This window comes from Oncorhynchus keta, chromosome 32 (assembly GCF_023373465.1).
Source record: "Oncorhynchus keta strain PuntledgeMale-10-30-2019 chromosome 32, Oket_V2, whole genome shotgun sequence".
NCBI classification, from domain to species: domain Eukaryota; kingdom Metazoa; phylum Chordata; class Actinopteri; order Salmoniformes; family Salmonidae; genus Oncorhynchus; species Oncorhynchus keta.
In genome coordinates this window covers 36581989-36593535 of record NC_068452.1, presented here as the reverse complement: position 1 = coordinate 36593535, position 11547 = coordinate 36581989, and the positions used below count along the sequence as shown (strand labels likewise).

At 44.1% G+C, this 11547-nt stretch overlaps 1 pseudogene; it reads right to left on the bottom strand.

The window, feature by feature from the left end:
- Positions 1 to 1532: 1532 nt before the first annotated feature.
- LOC118364685 (uncharacterized) overlaps positions 1533 to 11547 on the bottom strand; it is a 245041-nt pseudogene continuing 235026 nt past the window's right edge.

Here is an 11547-nt window from a genome sequence, read left to right as displayed (position 1 = left end):
ATGCCACCTCTATTACACTCCACACTGCCCTTTCCCACCTGGACAAAAATAACACCTATGAGAGAATGCTATTCATTGACTACAGCTCAGGGTTCCACACCATAGTACCCTCAAAGCTCATCACTAAGCTGGGACTAAACACCTCCATATAAGCTGGATCCTGGACTTCCTGACGGGCTGCCCCCAGGTGGTGAAGGTAGGTAGCAACACATGTGCCACGCTGATCCTCAACACTGGAGCCCCCCAGTGGTGCGTGCTCAGTCCTTTCCTGTGCTCCCTGTTCACTCACGACTGCATAGCCAGGCACAACTCCAACACCATCATTAAGTTTGCAGACGACACAACAGTGGTAGGCCTGATCATGGACAACGACGAGACAGCCTATAGGGAGGAGGTCAGAGACATGCCTGGTGGTGCCAGAATAACAACCTCTCCCTCAATGTAACCAAGACTAAGGAGATCATTTTGGACTACAGGAAAAGGAGGACCGAGCACACCCACATTCTCATCGACGGGGCTGCAGTGGAGCAGGTTGAGAGCTTCAATTTCCTTGGAGTCCACATCACCAACAAACTAGAATGGTCCAAACACACCAAGACAGTCATGAAGAGGGCACGACAAAGCCTATTCCCCTCAGGAAACTAAAAAGATTTGGCATGGGTCCTCAGATCCTCAAAAGGTTCTACAGCTGCAACATCGAGAGCATCCTGAGTGGTTGCATCACTACCTGGTAAGAGGGTAGTGCGTACGGCCCAGTACATCACTGGGGCTAAGCTGCCTGCCATCCAGGACCTCTAAACCAGGCAGTGTCAGAGGAAGGCCCTAGAAATGGTCAAATATACCCAGTCACCCCAGTCATAGACTGTTCTCTCTACTATCGCATGGCAAGCGGTACCGGAGTGCCAAGTCTAGGACAAAAAGGCTTCTCAACAGTTTTTACCCCCAAGTCAATAGACTCCTGAAAAGGTAATCAAACGGCTACTCAGACTATTTGCATTGTGTGCCTCCCCAACCCCTCTTTGACGCGTCTGCTACTCGCTGTTCATCATTTATGCATAGTCACTTTAACTATACATTCATGTACATACTACCTCAATTGGCCCAACCATCAGTGCCCCTGCACATTGGCAAACTGGGCTATCTGCATTGTGTCCCACCACCCACCACCCGCCAATCCATCTGTTACGCTACTGCTACTCTCTGTTTATCATATATGCATAGTGACTTTAACCATATCTACAAGTACATACTACCTCAATCAGTCTGACTAACCAGTGTCTGTATGTAGCCTTGCTACTGTTATAGCATCGCTACTGTACATAACCTCACTACTGCTATTTTTCACTGTCTTTTTACTGTTGTTTTTCTTGATTTACTTACCTATTGTTCACTGAATACCTTTTTTTGCACTGTTTGTTAGAGCCCTTTAAGTAAGCATTTCACTGTAAGGCATTTCACTACACCTGTTGTATTTGACGCACGTGACAAAAAAACTCTGATTTGATTTGCTGTGTTGTCATGTGTTGCTGCCTTGCTATGTTGTTGTCTTAGGTCTCTCTTCATGTAGTGTTGTGTTACCTCTCTTGTCATGATGTGTGTTTTGTCCTATGTTTATATTTGATTTATTTATTCATTTTTAATCCCAGACCCCATCCCCACAGGAGGCCTTTTGCCTTTTTGGTAGGCCGTCGTTGTAAATAAGAATTTAAATAAAGGTTAAGTAACATTTAAAAAAAATACAAATATATGATCACAAAGTTCCATGCTAACCTTTAACATTACTAGTCTTCTCTGTGGAGTTGAAGCAGCGATGTTCAGCTCTGCATGTTATTGTGTTCAGGGTTTTCCATTGGCTTGAGGGAAGAGTCAGGTTACTGCTGATGCTCTGAGTTGTGCTGCTGGCCTGGTTCACTGGGGTCCTGCTGGTTGGGTCTTTTCCATCCAGAAGCCAGGACACTTTGGCGTCATATGCAGAGTGGACCACACATGTAGCTGTTACCTCAGTCTGTGTCATCACTGTCCTGAATCTGGGGGTCTCCAGGTGGAGGGATGGAGTAGACGAGGGAAACGCTGAGAGCAAAACAGATGAATGTGGAGATAAAATCGTAAAATAGTGTTTTATACTCCAAGGTAATTAGGTTTTGATTTATGACTTTTGAAGCAAAACTTTAAACAGGTAAGGTGCTTCTGTAAGTTTACAAACTACCTGTGCATAAACTGGTGCTCTTCCTGACAGTTTTCTGAAGATCTTTGTCATCTACCTCACAGATGAAGTCCTTTCCCTCATTCCACTCCTGCTGTGTTACTGTGATATGACTGGTTAGTGCCACATGTCCGTCTTCTCCCATCCTTATCTCATTGTCTGCTGCAGACCTCTGTTCAGACCCAGAGAGCCACTTGATCTTAGGGTTGAAGCCCCACCCAGAACACATGAGTTTCTGGGTCCCTGAGCCAGACGACTCCTCACTGGGGACAAGAAGGAGTTCCATGGACAGTTCACCTGGAAAGAACACCATTTCCTTTTTCAATTTTAGCCCTGGAGTGCTGAATGAATATCATGCAACAAACAATGGAAACATAATTTCATGTTGTTAGGTCTTTCTACATTTTCAAGCATTTGAGAAGGTATAATTGGGTCAGATGAGAGAAGTTCACTCACCAAAAAGCTTGACTTTGGAGCTAGACGCAAGCTGTTGGAGAAGAAACCTTGGTTAACTTTACAGGTGAAAGTGTTGTCAATATTCAGTGTGATTTGGGGATAGAGAACCGTCTGGTGAGTGAATGGGGGCCTTTGGAGGCAGGCAGATCCACATACTGTTTCTCAGGGGAAATCAAGCCCCATTGGCCCTGAAAGGTGACATAGAGGTCACTGGAGGGAGAGTTGTGTGATGGCACACTCCAGCTGGCACTGTCTCCCTTCAGTAACTCTGGGAGAGACCTCTTGATCAGAACTGTGGTAGTGCTGCTCACTGCAGGTCTGGAGAACACACACAGAGGAGAGGGGGTAAACAGGAGAAAGGAACACTGATCTGGCTTCAGTGTCAATAATGTCTACTTTTTATGGGGGAGGACAGAAGAATACTGAATGTTTTGCTGTACTTATCTCTGTATATATCTCATTCAAAGACTCAATCATGGACATTCTTACTGACAGCTGTGGCTGCTTTGTTGATGTATTGTTGTCTCTACCTTCTTGCCCTTTGTGCTGTTGTCTGTACCCAATAATGTTTGTACCATGTTTTGTGCTGCTACAAAGTTGTGTTGCCACCATGTTGTTTTTATGTTGTGTTGCTACCAATTGCCCAGAAGAAATGGCAGCAGTTTTACAGGCACCCAACCAATTGTGCTAATATGTGGGGATTTTTCATGTTATTTGTAACACTTTTATAATGTTTCTGCAACCGTATCTTACTGCAAAAAGCTTCTGGATATCAGGACATGATCACTCACATCGGATTAGACAAATAATTTTTTCTTCAACAAGCAGGACGCACAGGACATTCTCAGAACACCCGACAAGGCCAACAACCCAGTTATTTTCAAGTGGAAGAGACACAGGTACAGAGGACACAGAGCGGGGTGCTTCGTAAGGATCCGCAGAAAGCGAGTGGGATGCTGCCCGTTAACGTCAATATTACTCGCCAATGTGTAAACATTGGACAATAAATTAGATGAGGTACGATCACGAATATCCTACCAACGGGACATCATAAACCGTAATATCTTATGTTTCATGGAACCGTGGCTGAATGATGACATGGATTTTCAAGCTAGCGGGAAATACGGTGCACCAGCAAAAATAGAACCGCACACTCCGGTAAGACGAGGGGGGATCTGTGCATATTTGTAAACAAAGCTGGTGCACGGTAAAATCTAAAGAAGTCTCTAGATTTTGCTTGCCTGAAGTAGAGTATCTTGTGATAAATTGCAGACCACACTATCTGCCTAGAAAGTTTTCAGCTATACTTTTGGTGGCCGTTTATTTACCACCACAAATGGATGCTGGCACTAAGACCGCACTCAGTCAGCTGTATAAGGAAATAAGCAAACAAGAAACCGCTCACCCAGAGGCGGCGCTCCTAGTGGCCGGAGACTTTAATGCAGGGAATCTTAAACCAGTTCTACCTAATTTCTATCAACATGTCAAATGTTCAACCAGAGGGAAAACAATCCTAGATCATCTGTACTCCACACACAGAGACGCGTAGAAAGCTCTCCCTTGCCCTACATTTGGTAAATCTGACCACAATTCTATCCTCCTGATTCCTGCTTACAAGCAGAAATTATAGCAGGAAGCACCAGTGACTCGGTCTATAAAAAGGTGGTCAGATGAAGCAGATGCTAAACTACAGGACTGTTTTGCTATCACAGACTGGAACATGTTCGGGATTGTTCTGATGGCATTGAGGAGTACACCACATCAGTCACTGGCTTTATCAATAAGTGCATCGAGGACATTGTCCCCACAGTGACTGTACGTACAGTGGGGAGAACAAGTATTTGATACTCTACCCATTTTGCAGGTTTTCCAACTTACAAAGCATGTAGAGGTCTGTAATTTTTTATCATAGGTACACTTCAACTGTGAGAGACGGAATCTAAAATCCAGAAAATCACATTGTATGATTTTTAAGTAATTAATGAGCTTTTTATTGCATGACATAAGTATTGGATCACATACCCACCAGTAAGAATTCCAGCTTTCACAGACCTGTTAGTTTTTCTTTTAAAAGCCCTCCTGTTCTCCACTCATTATCTGTATTATCAGCCCAGAACTACACGGCAGGACCTTGTCAATGACCTGAAGAGAGCTGGGACCACAGTCTCAAAGAAAACCATTAGTAACACATTACGCCGTCATGGATAAAAATCCTGCAGTGCACGCAAGGTCCCCCTTGCTCAAGCCAGCGCATGTCCAGGCCCGTCTGAAGTTTGCCAATGACCATCTGGATGATCCAGAGGAGGAATGGGAGAAGGTCATGTGGTCTGGTGAGACAAAAAATTGAGCTTTTGGTCTAAACTCCACTCGCCGTGTTTGGAGGAAGAAGAAGGATGAGTACAACCCCCAGAACACCATCCCAACCGTGAAGCATGGAGCTGGAAACATCATTCTTTGGGGATGCTTTTCTGCAAAGGGGACTGGGCGACTTCACCGTATTGAGGGGAGGATGGATGGGGCCATGTATCGCGAAATCTTGGCCAACAACCTCCTTCCCTCAGTAAGAGCATTGAAGATGGGTCGTGGCTGGTTCTTCCAGCATGACAACGACCCGAAACACACAGCCAGGGCAACTAAGGAGTGGCTCTGTAAGAAGCATCTCAAGGTCCTGGAGTGGCCAAGCTAGTCTCAGACCTGAACCCAATAGAAAATCTTTGGAGGGAGCTGAAAGTCCGTATTTCCCAGTGACAGCCCCGAAAGCTGAAGGATCTGGAGAAGGTCTGTATGGAGGAGTGGGCCAAAATCCCTGCTGCAGTGTGTGCAAACCTGGTAAAGAACTACAGGAAACGTATGATCTCTGTAATTGCAAACAAAAGGTTTCTGTACCAAATATTAAGTTCAGCTTTTCTGATGTATCAAATACTTATGTCATGCAATAAAATGCAAATTAATTACTTAAAAATCATACAATGTAATTTTCTGGATTTTTGTTTTAGATTCCGTCTCTCACAGTTGAAGTGTACCTATGATACAATTTACAGACCTCTCTGTGCTTTGTAAGTAGGACAACCTGCAAAATCGGCAGTGTATCAAATACTTGTTCTCCCCACTGTACGTAACCCAGCCAGAAGCCATGGATTACAGGCAACATTTGCACTGAGCTAAAGGGTAGAGCTGCCGCTGTCAAGGTGCGGGACTCTAACCCGGAAGCTTATAAGTCATCCTGCTATTCCCTCTGATGAACCATCAAACAGGCAAAGTGCCAATACAGGGCTAAGATTGAATTGTACTACACTGGCTCTGACGCTCGTCTTTTGTGGCAGGGCTTGCAAACTATTACACACTACAAAGGGAAGCACAGCAGTGAGCTGCCCAGTGACACGAGCCTGCTAGACGAGCTATATCACTACTATGCTCACTTCGAGGCAAGCAACACTGAGGCATGCATGAGAGCATCAGCTGTTCTGGACAACTGTGTGATCACACTCTCCGTAGCCGACGTGAAGACCTTAAACAGGTCAACATTCACAAGGCTGCGGGGCCAGAAGGATTACCAGGACGTCTGCTTCGGGCATGTGCTGACCAACTGGCAGGTGTTTTCACTGACATTTTCAACATGTTCCTGATTGAGTCTGTAATACCAACATGTTTCAAGCAGACCACCATAGTCCCTGTGCCCAAGAACACAAAGGCAACTTGCCTAAATGACTACAGAACCGTAGCACTCACGTCCGTAGCCATGAAGTACGTTGAAAGGCTGGTCATGGCTCACATCAACACCATTATCCCAGAAACCATAGACCCACTTCAATTTGCATACTTCCCAAACAGATCTACGGATGATGCCACCTCTATTACACTCCACACTGCCCTTTCCCACCTGGACAAAAATAACACCTATGAGAGAATGCTATTCATTGACTACAGCTCAGGGTTCCACACCATAGTGTCCTCAAAGCTCATCACTAAGCTGGGACTAAACACCTCCATATAAGCTGGATCCTGGACTTCCTGACGGGCTGCCCCCAGGTGGTGAAGGTAGGTAGCAACACATGTGCCACGCTGATCCTCAACACTGGAGCCCCCCAGTGGTGCGTGCTCAGTCCTTTCCTGTGCTCCCTGTTCACTCACAACTGCATAGCCAGGCACAACTCCAACACCATCATTAAGTTTGCAGACGACACAACAGTGGTAGGCCTGATCATGGACAACGACGAGACAGCCTATAGGGAGGAGGTCAGAGACATGCCTGGTGGTGCCAGAATAACAACCTCTCCCTCAATGTAACCAAGACTAAGGAGATCATTTTGGACTACAGGAAAAGGAGGACCGAGCACACCCACATTCTCATCGACGGGGCTGCAGTGGAGCAGGTTGAGAGCTTCAATTTCCTTGGAGTCCACATCACCAACAAACTAGAATGGTCCAAACACACCAAGACAGTCATGAAGAGGGCACGACAAAGCCTATTCCCTCAGGAAACTAAAAGATTTGGCATGGGTCCTCAGATCCTCAAAAGGTTCTACAGCTGCAACATCGAGAGCATCCTGAGTGGTTGCATCACTAACAGGTAAGAGGGTAGTGCGTACGGCCCAGTACATCACTGGGGCTAAGCTTCCTGCCATCCAGGACCTCTAAACCAGGCAGTGTCAGAGGAAGGCCCTAGAAATGGTCAAATATACCCAGTCACCCCAGTCATAGACTGTTCTCTCTACTATCGCATGGCAAGCGGTACCGGAGTGCCAAGTCTAGGACAAAAGGCTTCTCAACAGTTTTTACCCCAAGTCAATAGACTCCTGAAAAGGTAATCAAACGGCTACTCAGACTATTTGCATTGTGTGCCTCCCCAACCCCTCTTTGACGCGTCTGCTACTCGCTGTTCATCATTTATGCATAGTCACTTTAACTATACATTCATGTACATACTACCTCAATTGGCCCAACCATCAGTGCCCCTGCACATTGGCAAACTGGGCTATCTGCATTGTGTCCCACCACCCACCACCCGCCAATCCATCTGTTACGCTACTGCTACTCTCTGTTTATCATATGCATAGTGACTTTAACCATATCTACAAGTACATACTACCTCAATCAGTCTGACTAACCAGTGTCTGTATGTAGCCTTGCTACTGTTATAGCATCGCTACTGTACATAACCTCACTACTGCTATTTTTCACTGTCTTTTTACTGTTGTTTTCTTGATTTACTTACCTATTGTTCACTGAATACCTTTTTTGCACTGTTTGTTAGAGCCCTTTTAAGTAAGCATTTCACTGTAAGGCATTTCACTACACCTGTTGTATTTGACGACGCGTGACAAAAAAACTCTGATTTGATTTGCTGTGTTGTCATGTGTTGCTGACCTTTAACATTACTGGTCTTCTCTGTGGAGTTGAAGCAGCGATGTTCAGCTCTGCATGTTATTGTGTTCAGGGTTTTCCATTGGCTTGAGGGAAGAGTCAGGTTACTGCTGATGCTCTGAGTTGTCCTGCTGGCCTGGTTCACTGGGGTCCTGCTGGTTGGGTCTTTTCCATCCAGAAGCCAGGACACATTGGCGTCATACGCAGAGTGGACCACACATTTAGCTGTTACCTCAGTCTGTGTCATCACTGTCCTGAATCTGGGGGTCTCCAGGTCGATGGATGGAGTAGACGAGGGAAACGCTGAAAGGAAAACAGATGGAGAATTCACAAGACTTTTAGATTTGGATTGTTACTATGTTTTTCAATTGTACACTTTTCTATACCCATCCTCTGGCCCAATACACAGTTCTGTCACTGAAACCCACCTGAGCAAATACTGGTGGTCCTGGAGACTGGCGTTCCTGTAGGTGGTCCTTGTGCTGCATTGTGGGTGGCCTTGCATGTGACCTCTGACCCTTGAGTCCATTGGCTCCGGTCCAGCTCCAACTGGCTGTTCAGGCTGAATGTTTTCTCCTCACCTTCTACACTCTGCAGCTTCCGCTGGACTGGAGATGTGGTCACAGTCTTGTCATCTAGCAGCCACTCCACACTCAGCTTGTCAGGGTAGAACCCACTCAGGATGCAGAGGATTCCCACCTTTGATCCTACCTCCAGTTCCTCCCAGAGAGGATACAGTGTGATATTTGGAGGAATGACCCGCTGCACTAATACAAAGTGGAAGGAGGAGAAAAATTCAGGGCCACTTTTTGACTTTGACCATTTTTTCCGATTAGGTGATTAACAAGATGTAAACCAAAGTCAGATTGTAAACTTTTAATCAAATTATTCATACCTTTTTATATGCAGTTTAAAGTAACCCAGTCTATGAAAACCAGGCCAGTGTAATGACTTTTAACATAACCTAGATGGAGCTATGGACCTATTAGGTAGCTGGCTGGCTGGGCACTGAGAACTGGTAATGGTAGTGGTCAGATGTGGAGTTGGAGGGTTGTGAAACACAGGTGTTAGAGCAGGACAGGCCTCAGCGAACAGGGAATGCAGCAAGCGGAAGCGTGGGGTAACACCCTGGTCCCAAAAAAGCATCCCAAAAAACAGAAGTGAAACATGTTGAGCAACCGTGTGTATTAGAAGCCAGGTGTGTGTCTACTTCTGCTTAAGGAAATCAGTTTCCATTTGCATGTTTCTGAGCTATCTGCATGAAGAGTTATCTTGTATATTTCTGTTATGTAACTTCTTACCACTCGGTGTTACACTTTCGTTGTTTTGACAACCCATCAAGCTATTTCTGAAAAGTTTGCATACCAAGTTTAGCAAGGCCCACTGATTCCAGATGTGTTCATGCAGAACCCAGTGCGCAAACAGCATCCAGCAAAAATAAGATGTAGATTACTTACTGTAGATTCATCCACACATCACAACAGCCATGCAGTTCTAAAATCACTTTTAAAACACTTATACTAATGTAACTGTAATTCATAAATGTGTTTCTTCAATGTTTATAATATATTATAACGCAGCATTCTAGCTGCATTTTCTTTCTAATGAATGGAGAAACGCTAAGGGAAGAACAATACACTGTTGTTCACTTCAGTTACACTTTTATTATCTTAATAGTTTAAAAAGGCACAATGAAATATTTACAAATCTAACATCTACAGTTGAACTATTCAAACAAATCAACAATAAAGACAAGCAGGAGAACAGTTACATGTATTGTATCCATTCATATACTGTATTGTAAGTATGAAAAGTGATATCTTCTTCAAGTACTTCAAACTCAGTTTCTTCATTTCACCTGAAATAAGAAGCAAACATTTGTTTACTTCAATTACTCACAATAATTGTAACATCTATTTAGATGCAATTATTATTTTTGTTAGCTGGCACTTTAAAAAAATGACTTGTGTAATTAACTATACTTATATATAATATAACTATTAGGCCTATATAATAATATAGTTATAATGTAAGTTATATATAATATATTTAGGTTATTACTGTATTCCCTCTCACTAGTATGCCTCTTGTAGAGAATTGGAACACACAAAACAGGCCTATGTGTACATTCATGTCTTGCTAGAATCTGTTCATGTTGCTACTGAAAGTTCTACCACGCATACATGGATTGTTTGTTTGAATGTGGATCCATACAGACTATGGAACTTTCAGAACCAAAATGTCTTCCTTTCCCACTACTCTTCCCACACTACGGCCATGGCTAGAAGGGATACAGCTTTTGTCAAGTTAACTTTATTTTTGCATTTTAGCTAACCCTAACCTCTTTCCTAACCTTATCCTAATTATCCTAACCTGCTACATTAATTATCCTAACCAGCTGCGGCAGGTAGCCTAGCGGTTAGAGCATTGGGTCAGTAACCGAAAGGTTGCTGGTTTGAGTCCCTGAGCTGACAAGGTAAACATCTGTTGTTCTGCCCCTGAGCAAGGAAGGCAGCTAACCCACATTTCCCTCAGCTCTGAAAATGTGGATGTTGATTATGGCAGCTCCCTGCACCTCTATGATTCAGAGGGGTTGGGTTAAATGTGCAAGACAACTGACTAGGTATCCCCCTTTCCCCTAACCTGCTACAAAAAAGTCAAATCTGACAAAAGCTTATCCCATTTAGTAAAAACCCCAGATTCCCAACAAGGCATTACCTTGATGGCAGTTGCTCCAACACCATACAGCAGAGTTATGAGGAAGAGTATGATGAAGGTGAAGGCTGTTTTTCCCATGCTGTCCCTGTCGGTTTCCATGGTGTTGCTGCATGGACAGTCAGTCAACACGAGACAATCTGCATGTGGATATGAGAACAGTGTCAGTAGGCAGTCAAAACGGTTACTCATCACTCTGGTGCCCAGTCTGAAACCCAATCACAAACCCCAACTTCTGGACACTTATTGATGGCTCCTAAGAAATCTGAAAGTATTTGTTATAGATCTTAGTTCCGCCATTGCTCCAGCCATATTGTTAACAAGGGGGAGTTTTGCATGTAGCCTACCCTTACTGTTCATTGCAGATCTAAAGGGGCTATCAAGTGTCAAACGGTTGGAATGGGTATACTTTCGACTGTTTTATGGGAAACCATGCATAGTACAGCTGTCTCCGGTATCAGTCATAGATAATACTGTCTCCGGTATCAGTCATAGATAATACTGTCTCCAGTATTAGTCATAGATAATACTGTCTCCGGTATCAATCATAGATAATGCTGTCTCCGGTATCAGTCATAGATAATACTGTCTCCGGTATCAGTCATAGATAATACTGTCTCCGGTATCAGTCATAGATAATACTGTCTCCGGTATCAGTCATAGATAATACTGTCTCCGGTATCAGTCATAGATAATAATGTCTCCGGTATCAGTCATAGATAATACTGTCTCCGGTATCAATCATAGATAATACTGTCTCCGGTATCAGTCATAGATAATACTGTCTCCGGTATCAGTCATAGATAATA